Raw genomic sequence first — 23,034 nt, forward strand, 5'->3', positions numbered from 1 at the left:
ACCACAAGCCTGGGTGTCTGCCTGAGCTGGGAGCCTGGGTGGCAGCCCAGCTTGGAGGGGAGACCAGCCTGACTGGGGAGCCAGCCTTCTTGTCAATTTCATGGCTCTGAAATTGACAAGAACGACAGCCAGTAGATGTAAGTAACACAGTATCTACAGGGATAGTGCATCATCCTAACTACACTGACATTAGCCCTATGCCTCTCGTGGAGGTGGAGTTATGATGTTGGTGTAGTAGGGCACTTATATCAGCAGAAGCAAGACTGTAGTGTGTACAACACTGACATAATAAGCTCAATGGAATCTGCCTTACGTCAACCTAACACTGTAGTGTAGACCAGCCCATAACCTCCTTGGTCACTTTTGCAGGTGGTTTTTCCTCACTCCCAAGCAGGAGACCTTGGGTTTTCCCTTACAGAGGAAGCAGAGAATCCATCCCTCTATACCTTCTAGCTCTGGGGCTTGTACTTCCAAGGATCTTCAAAGTGCTTTCCAAATATTCTAGGTTAGCCTATATTGTAGGCACAACTATATATAAAGGATAGTGCATAACCATGCTGCCCAACGAGCTATCCCAGAATGGAACTACACACAAAAATTCCTTCCCTTTTCCCCAATCACTCCAGGAGGAAACAATTTGCTACTGTCAGGTGCAAATTACTTCCCCTTACAGCTCTGGCCTGTACATTGGAGGGGTGGAGTCAGTCAGGGCTCCTCCCCATTCCCCAGCCATTCTCTGCCCACTAGCTTGCAGGGGGAAGTAGGAGCCATTTGGAGTCTTATTTTTCCCCCCAATATGCCTAAACCTGGAATACAGGGAGGCCATACAGAAGAGTGTGTTTTCTTAACTTCCCTTGATCCCCTTTGTAGGCATGGCAGAAGTAGTCAAAATCTTGCCCATAATGAATTATAACCCCCAACACTTCTAGTAGATAGCCATTATTATTTCTATTTTACAGATGGGTAAACTAAGGGATATTGGGTGGGATTTTCAAAAGTACCTAAAAAAAAAAAGGAAGTTAGGGTACGTCTACACTTACTTCCTGGTTCGGCGGCAGGCAATCGATCTTCTGGGATCGATTTATCGCGCCTTGTCTAGACGTGATAAATCAATCCCGGATCGATCCCGGAAGTGCTCACCGTCGACGCCGGTACTCCAGCTTGGCGAGAGGAGTACGCGGCATCGACGGGGGAGCCCGCCTGCCACATCTGGACCCGCGGTAAGTTCGGACTAAGGTACTTCGAATTCAGCTACGTTATCAACGTAGCTGAATTTGCGTACCTTAGTCCGAAGTGGGGGGTTAGTGTGGACCAGGCCTTAGGCATCAAATTCACTTAGGCATTTTGTGAATCTGACTCATTAAGGTTAAGTTACCTGTCCAAAATTTCACAGCACGTCAGTGGCAACCACCACTATTTTCCCTTCCAGGAGGAAAGATCTTCAAGTTAAATTATTTTAAATAATGAAGACAAAAAGATCAAATAGCGTTCTCTCTAAAACTCTACGGGCCAGGAAACCTGCACAACACTTATGAGCTTAAATTCACAAAAGCGCTTAAATTCACTACTCTGTTAGACACCAACTTTCATGGACTGAACAGAGACATTGGATTTATGCCTTATTACAACAATCTGTAATTCACTAACCCCCTCTTTTTGTCCTATGAAGAGGCGTCTTTTTGTCCTATGACAGAGGTGCTAATGGGCCACTCTACTTTAAATGGTCCTTTACAGTATGTGCTAACTGCTTATGCTAAACAATCTCTTCCACCTTGCATTTTGTAGTGATGCTGGGATTTTCTTTCCTAGACCTGAAGTAAAGCTCTCAGTGGTTTGAAATCTTGTCTTTCACCAGGAGAAGTTGGTCCAATAAAAGACATTACCTCACCCACCTTGTCTCTCTAACAAGTGTTGCAGTCATTAGTATGAACTGTGAATTAGTGAAGTTTCACTTTACCTAAGACTGGACTTTGAGACACATTCACTATGGGCTTGGAATTTCAAGCCAACAATTGTCTACTTTAACTTACTCTTATTTAATTAAACCATCCTACCATAAAAGTGTAAGTGGAAGTGTGAATTTTCCTCTTATATTACATTTGCCACTAAATAACTCTGTACAACATCACTGTACAAATGTAGTGTTGAATAGGTCTTAGATATCAGGTTAACTTTTGCTTGTCTAGCAGTTGCAGGTTTAACTTCAACATAAAATTGTCTTTTTCTGTTATCAACAAGATGGCCTGTAGGTGTCCTCTGCCATGACTTCTTTCTCTCAGATCATCTATGACAAGTTAAATGAGAGTAAAATAATGGAGCTGCCTGGGGGATGACAATTCTGTTTCATGGAAACTTTCAAGCTTTAGACATTATTTTTTGTTCCACATTGGAATGAAACCAAAACCCTTAGAATGGTTTTGAAAAAATGAAATTGGGCCAGGGGGCATGTGTGTGTCTCTCATCTGTTGGGAAAGGCACTGGCCTTATATGTGGGAGATCCAGGTTCAAATCCTTGCTCAGATTCAGAGCAGAGGGTTTTTCATCTCAGACAACGCCATATCCAGCAGAGTAGGAACTTGATCCTGGGTTTTCTACATCCAAGGCCAGTACCCTAAACACCCTGGTATAGCGTCAGAGTCTCACTCAGCTTCACGAAAACTACTAGAGTGACAGTATCAGAAGTCTCTGGCTGAATAATGATTGTGTCATAAAGATGGTTTAAAAAACTAATGCTTCTGACTACACAGGGGGCAAAAAAGAGCTTCTTTGTCTTCACTACAGCATACACAAAATCCCAGTTAGGAGATCTACTTCAAGTTGATAACAGCAGATTTGGGCCAAAGTATCTGCTTTTGTGATAATAGAGTGATGCATCGTGATGTAAAACAATGTATTCTGTTCTCGAGTTTCAGCCTGTGCACTTACTGAGGCAATGGCGTTCTTGGGTGAACTTCAGACCATTTGTGATTTAGTTCCATATCCTTCCAGGCTGGGGAAGGTCCATGGGGCCTGTTATTGTCAACATCTTCTTACAGGATGCTGTCTCCTTTGAAGGAAACTGGCATATATCCCTTGCTCAGAAAACCACTGGAGGGCATTGATAATCAAATCCATTGTCAACTAGTTTCAAATCTTCACATTTTGTTTAGGAAAGGGTAATGGTGAGACAATACTCACAGTACCTAAATGCCCCAGATCTCCTTAATGTTTGTAAGATCCTTGGTAAAAGATAGCATACAAAGTGCAAAGAATGACTTTTGGCATGGTTCACCTTCCATATACAATTGCTAATAAAAACTTAATTTGATGCTTGAAAAATTCAGTTCTGTAGACTTGTTGAGGTGGAATTTTTTTTTTTGCTACTGAATCAAAATTAGCCTCTGTTGGTTCCAAGTTGGGGAAGCCCGTGAGAAGGCTCCAGAGCAAATTCCATGCCAAATACTGTAGGGCTCTATTCAGCAGAAATTATATGCTGGCTTCCATAGATTTGGCTTTTGTACCTAGATGAGCCATTCAGCAGGGAAATTGGATGGGCCCAAAAGTATCTTTGCTGATACATGTGGGTGTCTCCCAAGCTGAGCTATAAATGTTATTCGTCCCATTCCTCCTTCTCCCAGCAAAACACTAATTATAATTCTCCAGAGTTCAGGTTGGTCCTAGATAGCTTTGGAAAACATTTTTTATTTGTAAAAGTGAATCTGTCTTTGATCTTGATTAATGATGGTATATTCCTTTAACCATTGGCACAGAAGCTTTGCACAGACACTCTCATTTCCACATTCTTGGATGCAAGTCTGGCCTATTGTACTCAAACGTGATGCACATACTGATTCTCAGCATGCCAACACTCATGCCCATCTGTTCCGATGGCATTGTGCCTACCACAAAGGTGGTACACCATTCTCAAGAGGCATAGGTGCCAACTACACACAGATCTAAAAGGATAGTTTACAGAATACAAAAAGTGACTCTTCCTTGCAGGTGTCCCTGCTGAAACCACAAACTATTTCTAATGTTACCTGCCTGCACCAGACAAAACTTTGCTAACCCTACAATATCCTCTCACAATGAGGATCCCCTTCTGGGCGAGGGGATCCCAGTTGTTAGGAAGAGACAGGTAATAGTAATGGGGGATTTGATCATTAGAAATATAGATAGCTGGCTTTGAGATGAACGGGAGAACCATATGATGAATTGCCTGCTAGGCATGAAGGTTGCAAATCTCTCGAGACATCTAGACAGACTTATGTGCAGTGCTGTGGAGGAACTGGAGGTCATGGTACATGTAGGTACCAATGACATAAGAAAGGAAAGGAGAGAGGTCCTGGAGATCAAATTTAGGCTGCTAGGTAAGAGATTAAAGTCCAGGACCTCCATGGTAGCATTCTCTGAAATGCTTCCAGTTCGATGCGCAGGGCCAGTCAGACAGGGAGAAGTGCAGGGTCTCAATATGTGGATGAGACTATTGTGGAGGGAGGAGGGTTTTAGGTTTATTAGGAACTGGGGAGCCTTTTGGGAAAGGAGAACACTATACAGAAGGGATGGGCTCCAGCTAAACCAAAACAGAATCAGGTTGCTGGCCTGTAAAATTAAAAAGGTTGTAGAGGAGTTTTTAAACTAAGGTCTGGGGAAAAGGTGCAAAGGAGCACACAGTTTGGACAGAGACATCTCTTATGGGAGGCTCTATTAACAGAAATTCTTTACATCCTTGTAAATAGGAGAGGATAGAAGTTGATAAAGTACAGGTAGGAGTTGAAGACAGACAATCAAATGGAAGAGTCCCATTCAATTACATCACATCAAGACAGACAACTAAATATTGACAATTTTTATAAGTACTAGTATACAAATGCTATAAATCTAAATATTAAGATGGGTGAACTTGAGTGCCTGGCATTAAATGAGGATATTGATATAATAAGCATCACAGAAACTTGGTGGAACAATGATAATTAATGGGACACTGTAATACTAAGGTATAAAATATATAGGAATGACAGAGTAGGTCATGCTGGTGGGGAAGTGGCACTATATATGTAAGAAAGCATAGAGTCAAATTAATAAAAATCTTAAAGAATCAAACCATACCATAGAATATCTATGGATAGAAATCCCATGCTTGAATAATAATAATATAATAGCAGGAATATACTAATGACCACCTGGGGATGGTGACTGTGAAATGTTTAGGGACATTAGAGAGGCTACAGAAACAGAAAACCCAGTAATAATGAGGGATTTCAACTATCTCCATATTGACCGGGAACATGTCCCCTCAGGGCAGGATGCAGAGATAAAATTTCTAGACATCATTAATGACTGTTTCTTGGAGCAGGTAGTTCTGGAACTGACAAGTGGCTCAAATTAAATGTATACTCCAAATAAAAAAAAACAGTAAGAGGACCAAAAAAAAAAAAGTCATCATGGCTGACCAACACAGTGAAAGAGGTGGTTAGAGGCACAAAGGCATCCTTTAAAAACTGGAAATCAAACGCTACTGAGGAAGATAGAAAGGAGCATAAACTCTGTCAAGTCAAGTATAAAAGTATAATTAGGCAGGCCAAAGAAAAAATTGAAGAGCAACTAGCAAAAGACAGAAAACCTAACAGCAATTTTTTTTACGTATATCAGAAACAGGAAGCCTGCCAAACAATCAGTGGGGCCACTGGATGATAGAGGTACTAAAGGAGCACTCAAGGAAGACAAGGGCATTGTGGAGAAGCTACATGAATTCTTCATGTCGGTCTTTACTTCAGAGGGTGTCAGGGAGATTCCCACACCTGAGCCATTTTTGTTAGGTGACAATTCTGAGAAACTGTCCCAGATTGAGGTGTCAATATGAGATTTTGGAACAAATACATAAATTAAAGAGTAATAAGTCACCAAAACCAGATGGTATTATTAATCCAAGAGTCTTGAGGGAATTCAAATATGAAATTGCAGAACTACAGACTGTGGCAACAAACTGATTAGAGGTGTGGAACAGCTTCCACATGACTTTAACTTAGGGTACATCTACACTACAGGGGGGAGTCGATTTAAGATACGCAAATTCAGCTACGTGAATAGCGTAGCTGAATTCGACGTATCGCAGCCGACTCACCCCGTTGTGAGGACGGCGGCAAAATCGACTTCTGCGGCTTTTTGTCGGCGGCGCTTACTACCACCTCCGCTGGTGGAGTTAGAGCGCCGATTTGGGGATCGATTGTCGCGTCCCGATGGGACGCGATAAATCGATCCCCGAGAGGTCGATTTCTACCCGCCGATTCAGGCGGGTAGTATAGACCTAGCCTAAGACCTTAGTCCATCCCATGCTTTGCTGCACATTGGGTTACCTACATTTGCCATCCTTGCCTGTCAACTGCCCTTCTCTCCAAATCTTCCCATTTCATGTTGAGGTGCTTGATGTCATTCAGAACTGTTCGTTTCCTTGTCATTTGCTCTTTCCGCTCGCTCTTCTTGCATCACTTGCATTTAGTGATCAATGGCTCCATGTCTAGTTGGCAGCCGGTTTCAAGTGGAGTGCCCCAAGGGTCGGTCCTGGGGCCGGTTTTGTTTAATATCTTTATTAATGATCTGGAGGATGGTGTGGACTGCACTCTCAGCAAGTTTGCAGATGACACTAAACTAGGAGGCGTGGTAGATACACTAGAGGGTAGGGATCGGATACAGAGGGACCTAGACAAATTAGAGGATTGGGCAGAAAAAAACCTGATGAGGTTCAACAAGGACAAGTGCAGAGTCCTGCACTTAGGACGGAAGAATCCCATGCACTGCTACAGACTAGGGACTGAATGGCTAGGTAGCAGTTCTGCTGAAAAGGACCTAGGGGTCACAGTGGACGAGAAGCTGGATATGAGTCAACAGTGTGCTCTTGTTGCCAAGAAGGCTAACGGCATTTGGGGCTGTATAAGTAGGGGAATTGCCAGCAGATCGAGGAACGTGATCGTTCCCCTTTATTCGACATTGGTGAGGCCTCATCTGGAATACTGTGTCCAGTTTTGGTCCCCACACTACAAGAAGGATGTGGAAAAATTGGAAAGAGTCCAGCGGAGGGCAACAAAAATGATTAGGGGTCTGGAGCACATGACTTATGAGGAGAGGCTGAGAGAACTGGGATTGTTTAGTCTCCAGAAGAGAAGAATGAGGGGGGATTTGATAGCAGCCTTCAACTACCTGAAGGGGGGTTCCAAAGAGGATGGAGCTCGGCTGTTCTCAGTGGTGGCAGATGACAGAACAAGGAGCAATGGTCTCAAGTTGCAGTGGGGGAGGTCCAGGTTGGATATCAGGAAAAACTATTTCACTAGGAGGGTGGTGAAACACTGGAATGCGTTACCTAGGGAGGTGGTGGAGTCTCCTTCCTTGGAGGTTTTTAAGGCCCGGCTTGACAAAGCCCTGGCTGGGATGATTTAGCTGGGAATTGGTCCTGCTTTGAGCAGGGGGTTGGACTAGATGACCTCTTGAGGTCCCTTCCAACTCTGATATTCTATGATTCTATGATTCTATGATCTGGCTTCCATTCCAGGGCAGTATTTGGTAAGCATTCTTTTTCCATTCTCAGCACATGTTCCAGTCACTGATATCTTCTTTTGTAGACTATTTGTGAGAGGGTGCCTTGTCCAGTAATTTTTCTGACTTCTTCATTCGTCTTCCTATATGTTATTCCCAATATTCTTCTCAGACATTTGTGATGAACTGCATCCAGCTTTTGTGTATCTTTTTTGGTAAGTTGTCATGTCTCACTACTATATGTTGTGATGGCAATAACAATTGGTTTGGTCATGTTCAGTTTTGTTTTGAGGGAGATGTTTTTGAATTGCCAGATGTTTTTGAGTCTTCCAAATGCAGTGTTTGCTTTCCAGATTCCTTTTCTTATTTCCTCGGAACTAGTACCATCTTGGCTGATAGTATTTCCCATTACTTCTTTTACTTGGTTTGTGCATTCTTGTAGTCTGTTGGCATCTTCATTGATAAGAGCGCTTCCACATGAGGAGAAACTAAAAAGACTAGGACTGTTCAGCTTAGAAAAGAGACAAGTAATGGGGGATAAGATAGAGGTTTATAAAATTATGAGTGGTGTGGAGAAAGTGAATAAGGAAGTGTCAAGTTCATTCAGATAACACCAGAGCCAGAAATCACCCAATAAAACTAATGGGCATCAGGTTTAAAACAAACAAAAGGAAGTATTTCTTCACATAACTCAGTCACTTTTTGGAATTCATTGCCAGGGGATGTTGTGAAGGCCAAAAGTATAACTGGGTCAAAAAAGAATTAGATAAGTTCATGGAGGATAGGTCCATCAATGATTATTAGACAAGATGGTCAAGGACGCAACCTCATGCTCTGGCTGCCAGAAGGTGGACATCAGGGGATGGATCACTGAATAATTGCCTGTTCATTGCCTCTCAAGCATTTGGCACCGGCCACTGTCAGAAGAGAGAATACTGGGCTAGATGGACCATTGGTCTGACCCAATATAGACATTCTTATGCTCTTGGAGCAGTTCCTAAGAGCTGATCTCTGCAACATTTAATAGAAAGATTTCAGATCGGAAAACTGAATCTTAAAAAGTTTACTAGACAAAGACAACAACCTTAAGGTAGACAACAACCTCTACAGTTGCTCCTGCTCTAAAAATGAAAAAAAAAAAAAAATCAAACTCTAGGAAAAAAGCCAAGAGTCAGGTAATATCAGGTAATATAGAGAATGGAGAGAAAATGTGCTATTACTAGCCCATGGAACTCCAGGCAGCTGCTTGTCTCCTTTCTCAGCTCTCCTCGTGTTTTATTTTGGAAAATGCCGTTTCTTTCAAATCAGAGTGATTGTACACAAAGCTCAATGCACAATCAGTCTGATTTGCAAAAAGAAACTGTATGTACCAAAACAAATCCCCCAATCCTCTCTGAAAGGGAAGAAGGGGGGAGGGGGAAGAGCAAGAAATGTTACCTAGTTTGTTACACTTTTCTGTAATATTTTTGTTTGCTTTCCAGGACTGGGAACCTCTGGTTTATTAAAGCCTTTGGGGACACTCAAAACATTTATAAAATCAGGGATTTTTAGAATCAAAAAGGCTGAATACCCTTACTCACATTCAGTAGCACCTTACTTTGTGAATTGTCACATTGACTTCAGTGAGAGATCTCATGGAGTAAGGTGTTACTCAAGGACACCACTTTCTAACCTAGAGTGAGGGGCACAATGGCCTTTTGAATTAAAGATGGTTTAATAAAATCAATGTTATTGAAACTAGGTGGTATTTGGCTTTTCAGCAGGAAAAAGTGTGTGGTCTTTCTACTATATGGCTGTCAACACTGATACACTATCTAATCTAACCATTTATACTCCGATAATATTTTGCAAATTGTAAAAGCCACACACACTCTTTCTTTTTCTCTCCCCATCACCCTGTTGTCAAGTTTTACTCTTTACATTTCACTCTGAAGGCAAGGGAAGTTGTGGATCTTCAGGCCCATGGCTACTAGTCCTGGGTTTAGGCAAACACAGGTACTCACATTGATTTAATTAAGGTTCAGTGGTTTGAGCATTGGCCTGCTAAACCCAGGGTTGTGAGTTCAATCCTTGAGGGGGCCATTTAGGGATCTCGGGCAAAAATCTGTCTGGGGATTGGTCCTGTTTTGAGCAGGGCGTTGGACTAGATGACCTCCTGAGGTCCCTTCCCACCCTGATATTCTATGATTCTAAGAGAAAAGGAAAATGAGTTATTGCTATGGTAAAACTGTTAATATTAAAATTGAAAAGTTTGCTTTGCATTTCAAGTGTAAGAATAAACATGTCAAGCTCCAATGTTTTAAAATGTAACACTTTGCTCAAGTCCATGTCAGATAATGAAAGCACAACCAAAATGGTCAATGTCTTTAAAGGTATTTGGGGTACAGCAATGGCAAAGAAAATAGATCATAATGAGAATCCCAATTGCCCAGTTGGAATGGCTTTTGCTAATACTGTTTATAATACACCTGGGCAAAATTTTTCTACCAAAACCTTTTTTTGGTGAAAAATTCATATTCAAGTCAACCAGAACATTTTTCAAATTCATCTAGAATTTGCTTAATTGTTTCAGTCGAAAAACGAAACAAATTCTGAAAAATCAAAACATTTCTTTTCAACATTTTCAGAACAAAACATTTAAATTTTTTTGATTCAAAATGATTTTTCATTCAGAAATGTCCTTCAATTTTATTTTAAAACCCCTAAAAAAGTTTCAATATTGAAATGAAACATTTTGGCCTGGTCCACACTAACCCCCCACTTCGGACTAAGGTACGCAAATTTTAGCTACGTTAATAACATAGCTGAATTTGAAGTACCTTAGTCCGAACTTACCGCGGGTCCAGACGCGGCAGGCAGGTTCCCCTGTCGATGCTGTGTACTCCTCTCGCCGAGCTGGAGTACCGGCGTCGACGGCGAGCACTTCCGGTATCGATCCCAGAAGATTGATTGCCTGCCACCGAACTAGGAAGTAAGTGTAGATCTACCCTTTGTTTCAGGTTTACCTAATGTTTCATTTGACCTCAAACTACTTTTTTTTTTTAAATTTGGAACTGCTAGTGAACCAAAAAATTACTTATTCACACAACTCTAGTTTATAAGTGTCTTGTGTGTGACATAGACACATTATTTGAAAATTGGCTCACTCACCTGTGCTCAAACAATTAGCAAGCCATGTATCAATGTCTCAACATTACCAACATTACCCTGGAATACTATGATACAGAGAATGGAAACTAAATATTTTGTCTTCTGCCAATAGAACACAGGAGGTAAAACCAAATTATAACTGTCATTACAGTGAGGTTGTAATGAGGTGTACACACCAACTGGGCTGGGGTATGGAAGAAGATGCATGAGCCAGAAAAAACTCCAGCTTGAGTTTGCAGGGATGGCAGTTAGAGGAATAACAGCTTTATTCTTGTAAAGTGAGCAAATTTGAGGTGTGCAATGAAACACCATTGAGGTTGCATATGAATGACCTGTAAAAACTTAGAATGTTTTGTCCTTACTCATGGTGACTAAGGAACCTACAGCTTTATCTCTTAGTTCTTTGAATCTATAGAATAAGAATGACTTCTTTTAGATATTTCTTTGGAAAGAATCAGAGTCTAATTCTGACAGTGGCTACACTGTTACAGTTCTGATTCATTTCATTTTGCTGGCATTTGTGTGGCGTGATGGCTCACTGTTATAAAGGAGAAATCTTAAGCTGGGCCTCTACCCAGAGTCCGTTTGAGTTCTAACAAAATTGTATGAGCGTAAACAAGAAATCCCCCAAATGCCATATTTATAAACCAAGCAGCTCATCCTTGCATTAGTATACTCTGTTTGTAGTGAAAGCCAGACCTCCGTGAATTGTTGTCCATCTATATGGAGAAGGGTAGATTATGCTTCACTGTTAAAATGTACAAAGGATCTTTACTAAAGACTGTATACTGCAGCCATTCACTTTCACAAGGGCATGGCAATGGAGTTGAGTACTGGTGAGCCAACAGAGAAATCATTTTTTTAAAATTGTCACACTCTTTAAAATCTCAAAAAAGTTTTGATTTGGGTACAGTCTGAGTTTTGGTAATTTGTGTCACTTCTTACTTTATGTAGTTGCTTTGCCCATCTCTCATTCTGGCGTCTTCAAATCAAGATTGAATGCCTTTCTGGAAGACATGCTTCAGCCCATGACAAGAACAAGTTGTTGGGCTCAATGCAGGGGTAACTGGGTATAATTTAATGGTCCGTGAAATACAGGAGGTCAGACTAGACGATCTAATTGTCCTTTATGGCCTTAAACGCTGACATTTCTATTAATATGATTTTCCCTGAAAGGTTTTGGTATAATCAGAACTTCATTTATAAATTAATCAATAGACTAACCAGAATCAAAGACAAATCTGAAAACAAACTATTTAAAACCAATTTTTATTTTATTTGACTGTCCTGTTCCTTGCATTACAGATATATAGTAGACCATTACAGGTCAAGGACATTTGCTTAGCTAATTTGATAGATCGCTTTAAGATTCTTTTGTTGGGTCTGGCTTATATATAATTAATACTTTTCCCTCTCTTTCTTCCTTTCTTTGTTTGTCTGCAAAGCAGGGACTGTGCAAATAGCCTGCACCCCCAATCAGTGGTGCCTGCACAATGAACTACTAGAGAACAGCCATAACCAGTGGGTAGCTGATAGGTGTTTGAATTTAGGCTGACTCCTTTAAACAGGAAAAGAGATAGTAAATGCATCTCTGCTGGGATGGCTCCATGGGAAAGACAATAGATTACTCGGTCTGGTGATGGGATGTAACGTTTCATAGCCGTAAATACAGAATATTGCACATTGTATGGGCCTGATCCTGTGAGGTGTTTTAATGTCAGAATCTTCAACTACCATTGAACGTTAGTACAAAATGAAGGTAGTGCTCAGAGATAACCTGACTCTTATCCATTGAGGAAATTGTATTAATTGCATTTCCTTACATTTTCAGAATATGTGGATCAACTCCCTCACTTTCTAACAGTCCAACTGGTACTAGCTCCCAAGACTTAATGGGAGCAAAGGCTCCGAGCTGAATAGTTACAAAGGAAAAGGAAGAAAGGCAGACAGAGACATAAAATCATAGGAATTGATCCACTGAGTAACCTCAGTGAAGTATAACTACAGTTCTGGAACAAAGCAAAACACACTAAGAGGGGATAGAAGCAAAATGACACAAACCCTGGAGAAAAATTCTACAGCTTTCTTTCAGTAGTTGCATTCCCCTCCCCCCATTTACAGTTTAGTCAGGAAGAGTGTTCTTCAAGCAGCTATACTAAGAATCAATACAGGGCATCAAGAGTCTCTCTTACTGTATGAAAACATTGTCCAATGAGAGGCATAGGTATGAGAAGCAAAGCCAGACTTTGAACATGACACACTTACACCATAAAGCAGAACCCTTAATCACTTCGTCAATAATTGTAATATTTTTTCCATCCACCCTACTATAAAGCAACAGTAAAACTAGCCTTCTCAAAAGCTAGCCACGATTTACTAGTATTCTGTGAACTGTGCAATGTTATGTTAGGAACTTAAATATTATATTAATTATTACCATTATTTATTATTTGTATCACAGTAACACTACAAAACCCAGTGAGGTCAGGGATCATGGTGCTAAGCACTGTATAGACACAAAGTGTGAGAGAATCTTTGCCTTGAAGATCTTACAATCTAAACAGACAAGAGAGACAAAGGGTGAGAGAAAAGAAGTATTATTATTTCCCATTTTATAGGTGGGGAACTGAGTGACAGAGAGATTGAGTGAATTGCCCAAGGTCACACAGGGAGTCTGTGATGGAGATGGGAACGGAACCCAGATCTCCTGAGTCCCAGGCCATAACCTCCTCTTACACATGAAATACATACCACTGTATGTCAGCAACAAACTCCTATGATATTTTTCATTTACAGAGACAGACTTAAAATGAGTGTAGCCATTCTGTAATTTTTTAAGGTAGCAGTCTGTACAAGGACTATTCTTCATGGTTTTTTTGAACAATTAGCCAACCTCTAATTGTAGACATGCTACAGTTTTTTTAAGGTAGTGTATTAAGATTAAAGAACAGGAGTACTTGTGGCACCTTAGAGACTAACAAATTTATTGGAGCATAAGCTTTCGTGGGCTACAACCCACTTCTTCGGATGCATAGAATGGAACATATATTGAGGAGATATATATACACACACATACAGAGAGCATGAACAGGAGGGAGTTGTCTTACCAACTCTGAGAAGCCAATTAAGTAAGAGAAAAAAAACTTTTGAAGTGATAAGCAAGATACCCCAGTACAGACAGGTTGATAAGAAGTGTGAGAGTACTTACATGGGGAGATAGATTCAATGTTTGTAATGGCTCAGCCATTCCCAGTCTTTATTCAAACCTAAATTGATGGTGTCTAATTTGCATATCAATTCGAGTTCAGCAGTTTCTCCTAGGAGTCTGTTTTAGAAGCTTTTCTGTTGTAAAATAGCCACCCGCAGGTCTGTCATTGAATGACCAGACAGGTTAAAGTGTTCTCCCACTGGTTTTTGAGTATTATGATTCCTGATGTCAGATTTGTGTCCATTAATTCTTTTGCGTAGAGACTGTCCGGTTTGGCCAATGTACATGGCAGAGGGGCATTGCTGGCACATGATGGCATATATCAGATTGGTAGATGTGCAGGTGAACGAGCCCCTGATGGTATGGCTGATGTGATTAGGTCCTATGATGATGTCACTTTAATAGATATGTGGACAGAGTTGGCATCGGGCTTTGCTGCAAGGATAGGTTCCTGGGTCAGTGTTTTTGTTCAGTGATGTGTGGTTGCTGGTGAATATTTGCTTCAACCCCCCAACCTGTCTGTACTGGGCTATCTTGATTATCACTTCAAAAGTTTTTTTCTCTTACTTAATTGGCTTCTCAGAGTTGGTAAGACAACTCCCACCTGTTCATGCTCTCTGTATGTGTGTGTATATATATCTCCTCAATATATGTTCCATTCTATGCTTCTGAAGAAGTGGGCTGTAGCCCACGAAAGCTTATGCTCCAATAAATGTGTTAGTCTCTAAGGTGCCACAAGTATTCCTGTTCTTTTTGCAGATACAGACTAAAATGGCTGCTACTCTGAAACCTGTTATTAAGATTAAAGCTGTTTTATACAGTACTACCTTAAGGAGCATTCTTCCCATGGAAAGTTGTAAAGAATAAATACATAACAAAGAATGTAAAACATACTGAAATGACAGTGCTTCCGATTACTGGGAAACCCTGGATATTGATGGACTGGTGAGGATTTAGAATAATTCTAAGAGCTTCTCTAATTTCTCTTGGTTTATTGCTTTCGTTCCAAATGTAGTCATCCCTATTTCAAAAACAAGAAGCAATTTTAGCTAAATCAAAGAGAATAAAATGGGGGTTCAGTTTTAGCAATCGCACCACATGCAGCGCTTATCTAAATTTCCTCTTAACAAATAAAATAAAATAAAATAAAATAAAATAAAATGACCCCCACAACTGAATAACTTCCCACAGCCTCTACTTTTAATGGCAACTCATGCCTATCTTCAAACCCCTGCCAACAAAGAAGTTTTTTTTTTTTTTTTTCCTGACATAGGAGCCTGTGAGGATAAATCTGTCAATAGCTTGGTGGTCAGATGGGTAACCAAAAGCTACATTATAGGTATGGCAGCCCTTCATGACCATGACTAACTTTATTAGTCCATATCATTTTTGGCATGAAACAGTCTTTGAGTCACACTGATTACTCTGCCCCAGTTTTGGGCACACACAAAATAAAATAAGAGGTTTTAATCAATATTGAAAAAGTTTCTCCAAAACAGAACAGCTGCTCCGAATAATTTATTTCTTATTTAACCAATCTGCATTCTTTTTTCCCATGCAGCTTACTGAGCTAAAAGCCGTGCCCATATTTAAATGCATTAGTCTTAATTCCATAGTAAATGGAAGTGCTGTATAAAATCACATCTCACTTTTGGTTTGCAAATGAAAATCTAGAGACAACTGAATGTTAGTCTGCTGAGTGATGGAAATGAAGCGTTTATAGAGGATGAGGGAACTTATTATGTATGTGGTTGGATGACTCATTTGCTTTCTTACATAGTTCAATTTACCTTTTATATTTTCTGTCTCCTCCTTTCCTTGGATCAGAGGCCTACGAAAAAAAAAAAGAAAAAGAAATACATGTGCTGCAGCAACTGGTGCTGGTGATTCAGTAGACTGTGTCTTAAGCAACACATGTGCTATGTGCGGCTTAGAGTCTTTTTTGAATGAGATGTAAAACCAAGGACTGAGTTCTTAGGGTCATTCAAAATCCTCTAGCACTTTCTGTAAGAGAAAAAGGTGTCAGTGACAAGTGCCATTTTAGGAATCCCCCTTTAGTTTCAACTGGCTACAATACAGTGATGGTAATAAGGCAGCAGCAGCTTAGGAGAGAACTCCCTTGGTGCAGGAAATCTGAGAGCCTGGTGCATATGGCCCTCCCTTCCCCAATTCACAATCCTTAGTATAGGTGGTATGCCAGTGGGAACTGCTGGAGTGTGGGAATCAGCTTCCGTGTCCACTCCACTCTCAGTAGGAGAAAGACTTCCCCACTCATTGAACTGGTTACTTGTGCCTGAACTGATGCCTCTAGTGCTTGCAGTGAGGTTCTCCTACTAGTCAAACCAGCTCAAGGGCCACCCATCTCTGCTCATGGCTGGCAGCATGGGATCTCTCATTAACAATGAACAATTCTGTAATTTTTAAACATATAATAGAAATAAAACCAAGGAAGGAGTAAAACTGCCCTGAGCAAGAACTGATCTTCAGAGTCCCAGCTCCAACAATTTAATTCCCAGTGCACCGTGTCAGCAGTGAAAATAGTGGCAGGTCAACAGGAAGGAGAGAAGGGAAGAATGGTCCAATGACCTAGGCCTTAGGAGACCTGCCTTCAGTTCCCCGTTCTGCTACAGACTTCCTGTGTGACTTTGGGCAAGTCTCTTAACCTCTCTGTGCCTCGTTTCCCAATCTGTAAAATGAGAATAGCAGCACTTCCCTACCTCATGAGGTAATGTGAGGCTAATCACATCAAAGATTGTGAGGTGGTCAGATACTATAGCCATATAAGTGCTTAAGATAGATACGCAGGGCTAGCAACTGTAATACCACCCCTCCAGAGAAGCAAGCTAGCAGCAGGGAACATTGCTGGCATAGACCTGCCTGCATATAGTTACCTGGATATTAAATTATTATTTTGATTACTGGTAGGAAGTATTTGATGTGTATTATATCACTAGCACATAGCCATTAACTATGTCTATACAGTATCATTTTCCTGATGGGCAATATGTGAAATTAAATATTATCACTTTCCTCTTCTATAGCATCTCCATCTGAGGTCTTAAGCACGTAAGCCTTAAGAAATGCATAGCTTCACCGCACTCCTGTGAGGTTCATTCACGGTCATATTCTGGCTGGCCTTTGCACAGCTTGCTCGCAAGGAGACTTCCCCCTCACTTGCATGGCCTGCTTAAGGGCCATGCCCAGCTGCAGGTGAGTACAGCATCTATTCTCTCTAGGAACATAGGGGTGGGCAGGCAGGGAAAAGGGCATGGGAAGGGAATAGAGAAAAGGGGTGCCAAGGTGCCACTCTGGACCTTCCTTCCTTCCATTACCTGCACCAGCCTGTTGTGTGGGACAAGTCCATGAGGGGTGGGCAGATTGTACCCCATGAAGGATTTGTAGCAGACATACTCCGTCTGCATGCTGGAGAGTTCAGCGAAGCATTCTGCATCTCTAGCCCTAAACAAGCAAGCAAAGAAATAAATCTTATTCTCATTTTGCAGAAGAGGACATTGGATTTGGGTGATCAAAGACCAAGATTTTCAAACTCAGATGACAAAAGATTGGTTCCCTAAATCCATATGTAGGGAACCAAATAAAAGTAGCCTGAAATTCAGAAGTATTGTGCTCTTTTAGCTTGAATTGACTTGAACTGACTTTGTAGGACACACTTTCTGCACATGATGGCCCCACACATTACAAAGAGAGATAATCCATTGCCCATTTTAAGATATGTTTTGGTCAACAAGATCATGTCTCACTCCTGCAACATAGTTGCAATTCAGAACAGATTTCTTCCCTCTTGAATTTTTCAGCTTCTTGGAAAATATTCAATAAATAAAAATTGGGAAGGGATTTTTTTATATAAGCCCTAAACATGAAATCTGAACATCAGTGGTAGTATTGCTACCAATTTCAAATTGATAATCCATTCTAGATTTTATATCCTCTATAAACACTGGCATTTTGTAATTGATTTTGCAAGGCTGCAGTTAGGTGGCTAATGGAGAAAGGTTTACAGATTGATATGAGTTTTAGGCTACTTTCTAGAGCTCAACTTCATTCTCCAAACCTTCTGAGGTGAATTTGAACCTCAATCTAATTGAAAGTGACCCAAGCTTTCTCACCCCTGCCTGCAAGAAGGTCTTGATATTTCCTTTTGTTTTGAGACTGAATCTAACTAAAACGTGATTTTACACAGTTTCCTTTTGTCAGATGTTCCCAGTATTCCATCTAAACTGATCTATGCATTCACAGTGAAGCTTCATTAAAGATCAGGCCAAGCAGTCTTTAAAATGTACAGGGCTTCAATGATAGACAGATGGTGGCTTTCATGATGTCAGGAAGTGTCAAATATTATGGTTGGCTGCAGAATGATGGCAGCTATCCAAACAGATTGAGAAACAGACAGAAAGAGCAAGAACACCATTTGTTGTATTTAGATACATTGTGAACAGAAGGAAGCAAGACAGAGCATACTTTTACACATCTTTTTTCCACTCCTTGTGAAAACAGTTTAGGATTTGTTATGTTATATTAGCCCTTTCATTATGCAAAAACATGTGAAAGCCAGAGATGCTGATAAAAAAATTTGTTTCTATTGTGACTTTCCGTGAAGTGTTTTTATTTGCATTTCTGCGATGCTGAGGGTTTTTTTAAACATCAGAAGTACTTAACGTTACAGACAGACCGAACACTCAGTTTTGACATTTTTCAGGAGTAGAGCTGTGCTATTGAAATAGTGTACAAAAGAAGTTACATGCTCTCCAGGGTTCCTGTTCAGGAACTTAAATTTAAGTACATGCTTAAGTACTTTCCTGAATAGGAATGGCCTTACATACATGTTTAGATGCTTTTCTGAATTGGGACCAAAGGGGATAGTTTTAAAATGCAATAGGCTTCATTTGCTAAGAGGCATTTGTTTACTGGTAGACAAATACGAAGGCAAGATCAAGCAATCTGCTCTGTGCCTGCATGGAGCCCCACTGAATTCACTGAGTCAAAAATTGATTCTACCTGTTCTGTCCCTCAGCACAGGGGTAGATGTCACCATTAAGGGAATAGGGAAGAGCACAATCCTGTATTAGAGCTTCGTCTTGTACCTTGGCAATCAATGGGGATTTTGCCATTGACCTCAGCGGGAACAGGAGCAGGCGGATGAACTACATGATTCAGGATGCCCTTTCCATCCATATGATCTACACTAGGGGTGTATAATTGTGACCACTGCATTTGTAGAGTGGACTAAACACTCCACTCTAGCTGTTTTCCTGAATTACATTTATTAAAATATGGGCTTGAGAAGCCTGATTCAGCATTGGGGCTACCATGTGGGCACAGGGGCATGAGAGTGGAAGGAGGGTGCAAAAATCCTTTTCATCTTGTGCTTGTGTTCATGTGCTAGTCAAAATTATAGCCATCGTGAAGGCATCTCGTCCCAAGAGGGATCAGATCTTTGCCCCATCTCTATACTGGTCTGCATGTCAGACCCTCTTAAGGGATGTAGCAGTGGCTGTGTTCCTCCTGTGCATTAGGAGGGAGAGTGCTTGCTTCTGGGCTAAAGCAGGCACAATGCCTCCTGGAGCTCCTCCTGGCACAATACAGCTCCACCCTTCTCCCCACATGGGGTGGAACTATGAAGCCCAACTGAGCCCATGTTTAACTACACTCTTAGTCACGTGGTTCTGTTTGGATGCTTTGGCACTGTTTGCTTTACAAGTAGTGGAAGGAGATGGGGGTCAGAGGGAGAAAGAAGAATGTGAGAGCCTGTTGGCAAGAGAGCTCTAAGAAGCTATGAACTAGGATAGTGTGTGTCTTTGTGCTTAGCTGAGCATTTCTATTATGCTGGTCACCATATCATTTGCACATACACGCTCCTTCCCACCTCACTGCCTGCATGCAATGTCTATTTGGTTCCCAAAGAATTATCCAAGCTATCCACTTTTTAGAGGGGAAATGTGTGTTTACATTGATAATAATTAAACCCCTTTATTTTTAAAATAAATGACCATGTTCCTACCTCCCCTTTGCTTTCTATCAATTCAACAGTGGAGTAGCTTACTACATGGAACCATCATGTAAGAACAATTGACACTTCTAAATTATAATGAATATTGACAAACAGACTAGCAATTAGTCCACAAGGAACCCCTGTAAGTAGAATCCTGTTGCTGTATGTAAACAAAACAAAACTGCAGATTGCACCTTACGCCACGTCTACACTACCACTTGCGTTGGCAAAATTTATGTGGCTCAGGGGTGTGAACCCCACTCCCCCTGAGTGACATAAGTTTTGCCAGCATAAGCATGCACAGTGCTATGTCAGCGGGAGAGCGTTTCCTCCTGTCTTAGCTGCCGCTGCTCATTTGGGGTGATTTAATTATGCTGATGGGAGAGCTCTCTCCAGTCCCGTTGTCAAAGAGAGACTACACGAGAGATCTTTCAGTGGCGCAGCTCCAGCAGTACAGCTGTGCCGCGGTAAGATCTCTAGTGTAGACATAGGCCTTGGCTACACTTGCAAGTTACAGCGCAATAAAGCAGCCCCGGGCACCCTAGCTCACTCCCCGTCCACACTGGCAAGGCACATAGAGCACTCTGACTCCGTGGCTACAGTGCTGCTGGTACTCCACCTCGGCGAGTGGAATAACGTTTGCTGCGCCCCTGCTGGAGCGCCACAGCACCAGTGTGAATGAGGTGTTGCGTTACTGCGCTGTGATCAACCTCCGGAAATGTTCTATAATCCCTTTAAGTCAAGTGGCCACTCTTGTCATTGTTGTGAAATCAGCTGCAGGAATGCGGAAATGTCCTTTCAAAGCTCCGTTTCAGAGAAGCCGGCTCCGAGAAAAAACAAACATTTCCTGTTTGAGAGGCGGGGAGGGAGGGGGGGTCTGAACTTACAAGACAGCATCCTGACACACTCTCAGCACCCCAAAAACCCACTCTCTCTCCCCCCACATACACACAGCACACTCCCTGTCACACTCCACCCCCACCATTTGAAAAGCACGTTGCAGTCACTTGCATGCTGGGATAGCTGTCCATAATGCACTGTTCCCAATGCCACTGCCAGTGCCGCAAATGTGGCCATGCCAGTGCACTTGAAGCTGTCAGTGTGGACAGACTGCAGCGCTTTCCCTACTGCGCTCTACAAAGGTGGGTTTTACTCACAGCACTCTACATCTGCAAGTGTAGCCATGCCCTTATTCTTAGTCAGGGGACAGAAAACAGGGGAGTTTGAGAGGGAGAGGAGGAGATCCAACCTGCTGAACATTGTGAGAGTACTAATCTTGGGGTGAATGAGCTTGTTTGACTGTTTTATTTTTTCCTTTCTTTCAGGTTACTTAAAGTTACAGTGTCAGCTGGGATTGTCTGTTTGGGGACTGTTTGAGCCTTTGTTCCCTTGATCATCTTTGATCAGCTTGGTGATCACTCTCCCCCATGTGATTAATGAGGGGGTAGGGCTGATCTAAGAAAGAAGGGCTTAAAAGCCAGAGGCCAAGCGACCAAGGAGAGCTAGCAGACAGGGGACAGCAAACAGGGGAGTTTGAGTGGGAGTTTGTGGGAGGGAGACGTAATACAATCGCTATGGTTAGGAAAGGCTGCGTCATCAGTGCCAGTGCTTCCCCTGTCTCTTCCACCTGCACCTGTATCCAGACAGAGAACCTGACCATGGATGCCTCTACTCAGATCCTGATGTGGATTTGCAGAGACTGTGGCCTGCATTTCCCACTCACAGAAAGCCAGGCTGGGGAGACCATCCAGTGTGAAAAGGGTCTGCTGGTGGAATAGCTCAGGAAGCAGACAGGAGAGCTACAGGAGAAGAAGAATAGGATGAGGAGTGTCTGTGCACATGAGAAATTCATCAAGAATATTCATATGGCGACCTTCAAGGCTGAGAAAGCTATCCACATAGAGACAGCTGCTGTAACACCACCGCGGGAGGAGGATACAGCTCTGTCACTGGGAGGATACTGGCTGCCAGTTACTTCTGGTGGCAAGCAGTGCTCCACCCCTGCTCCCAACCCATTACATAGTGATGGAGAACTGTTGTGCTCTCCTGGCAATGAGGAATGAGGAATCTCTCCCAAAGGTGAAGGAGGAGAAGCTCTGTATCCCCAAGGCTGGGAGGTTCATGGCCACTATTCTCTGAAGGAAATGTAGGGTAATGGTGGTTGGTGACTCTCTTCTGAGAGGGATGGAGACACCCATCTGTCGACCTGACATGGCATCCCAGAAGGTGTGCTGCCTGCTGGAGGCCTGTATCCAAGACATTACAGAAGGATTGTCAAGGATCATCCGGCCCTCTGATTACTGCTACTCCTCCTTGTGGGCACTAATGATACTGCGAGATTTGACCCTGAGCAGATCAGAAGTGACTACAGGGCTCTGGGAGTAAGGGTGAAGAAGTTGGAGATGCAGGTGGTGTTCTCTTCAATCCTTCTGGTCAAAGGTAGGGGCCCAGGCAGAGAGCGATGCATCCTGGAGGTGAATGCATGGCTGTGCGGATGGTGTTTTCGGGAGGGCTTTGATTACCTTGATTGCGGGATGTTGTTCTGGGAAGAAGGACTGCTGAGCAGAGATGGGGTTCATGTACCAAAGAAGGGGAAGAGTATCTTTGGATACAGACTGGCTAACCTAGTGAGGAGGGCTTTAAACTAGGTTTGATGGGGGCAGGAGACAAAAGCCAACAGGTAAATCAAAAACATGGAGACCTGGATGAAGGGTTGGGACTCTGGGGTGACCATGAGCAATTATAGCAGGGACAAAGGAGAGATAAGTGGGAACCCAGAAGGGAAATCAAACCAGTATTTTAGATGTCTGTATACCGATGCAAAAAGTATGGGGAATAAGCAGGAAGAACCAGATATGCTAGTTAATAAACACAACTTTGACATAGATGGCCTCACAGAGTTTTGGTGGGATAATATACATGGCTGGAATATTGATATAGAAGGGTACAACTTTGCTCAGGAAGATCGGGCAAGGAGAAAAAGAAGGAGGTGTTGCCTTGTATCTCAAACATCTATATGCTTGCATTGGGGATGAGATGGAAATAGGAGACAGACTTGTTGAAAGTCTCTGGGTTAGGATAAAAGGGGTAAAAAACAAGGGTGATTTCATGATAGGGGTCTACTACAGACCACCTAACCAGGAAGAAGAGGTAGATA

This window comes from Malaclemys terrapin, chromosome 2, assembly GCF_027887155.1.
Source record: "Malaclemys terrapin pileata isolate rMalTer1 chromosome 2, rMalTer1.hap1, whole genome shotgun sequence".
NCBI classification, from domain to species: Eukaryota; Metazoa; Chordata; order Testudines; family Emydidae; genus Malaclemys; species Malaclemys terrapin.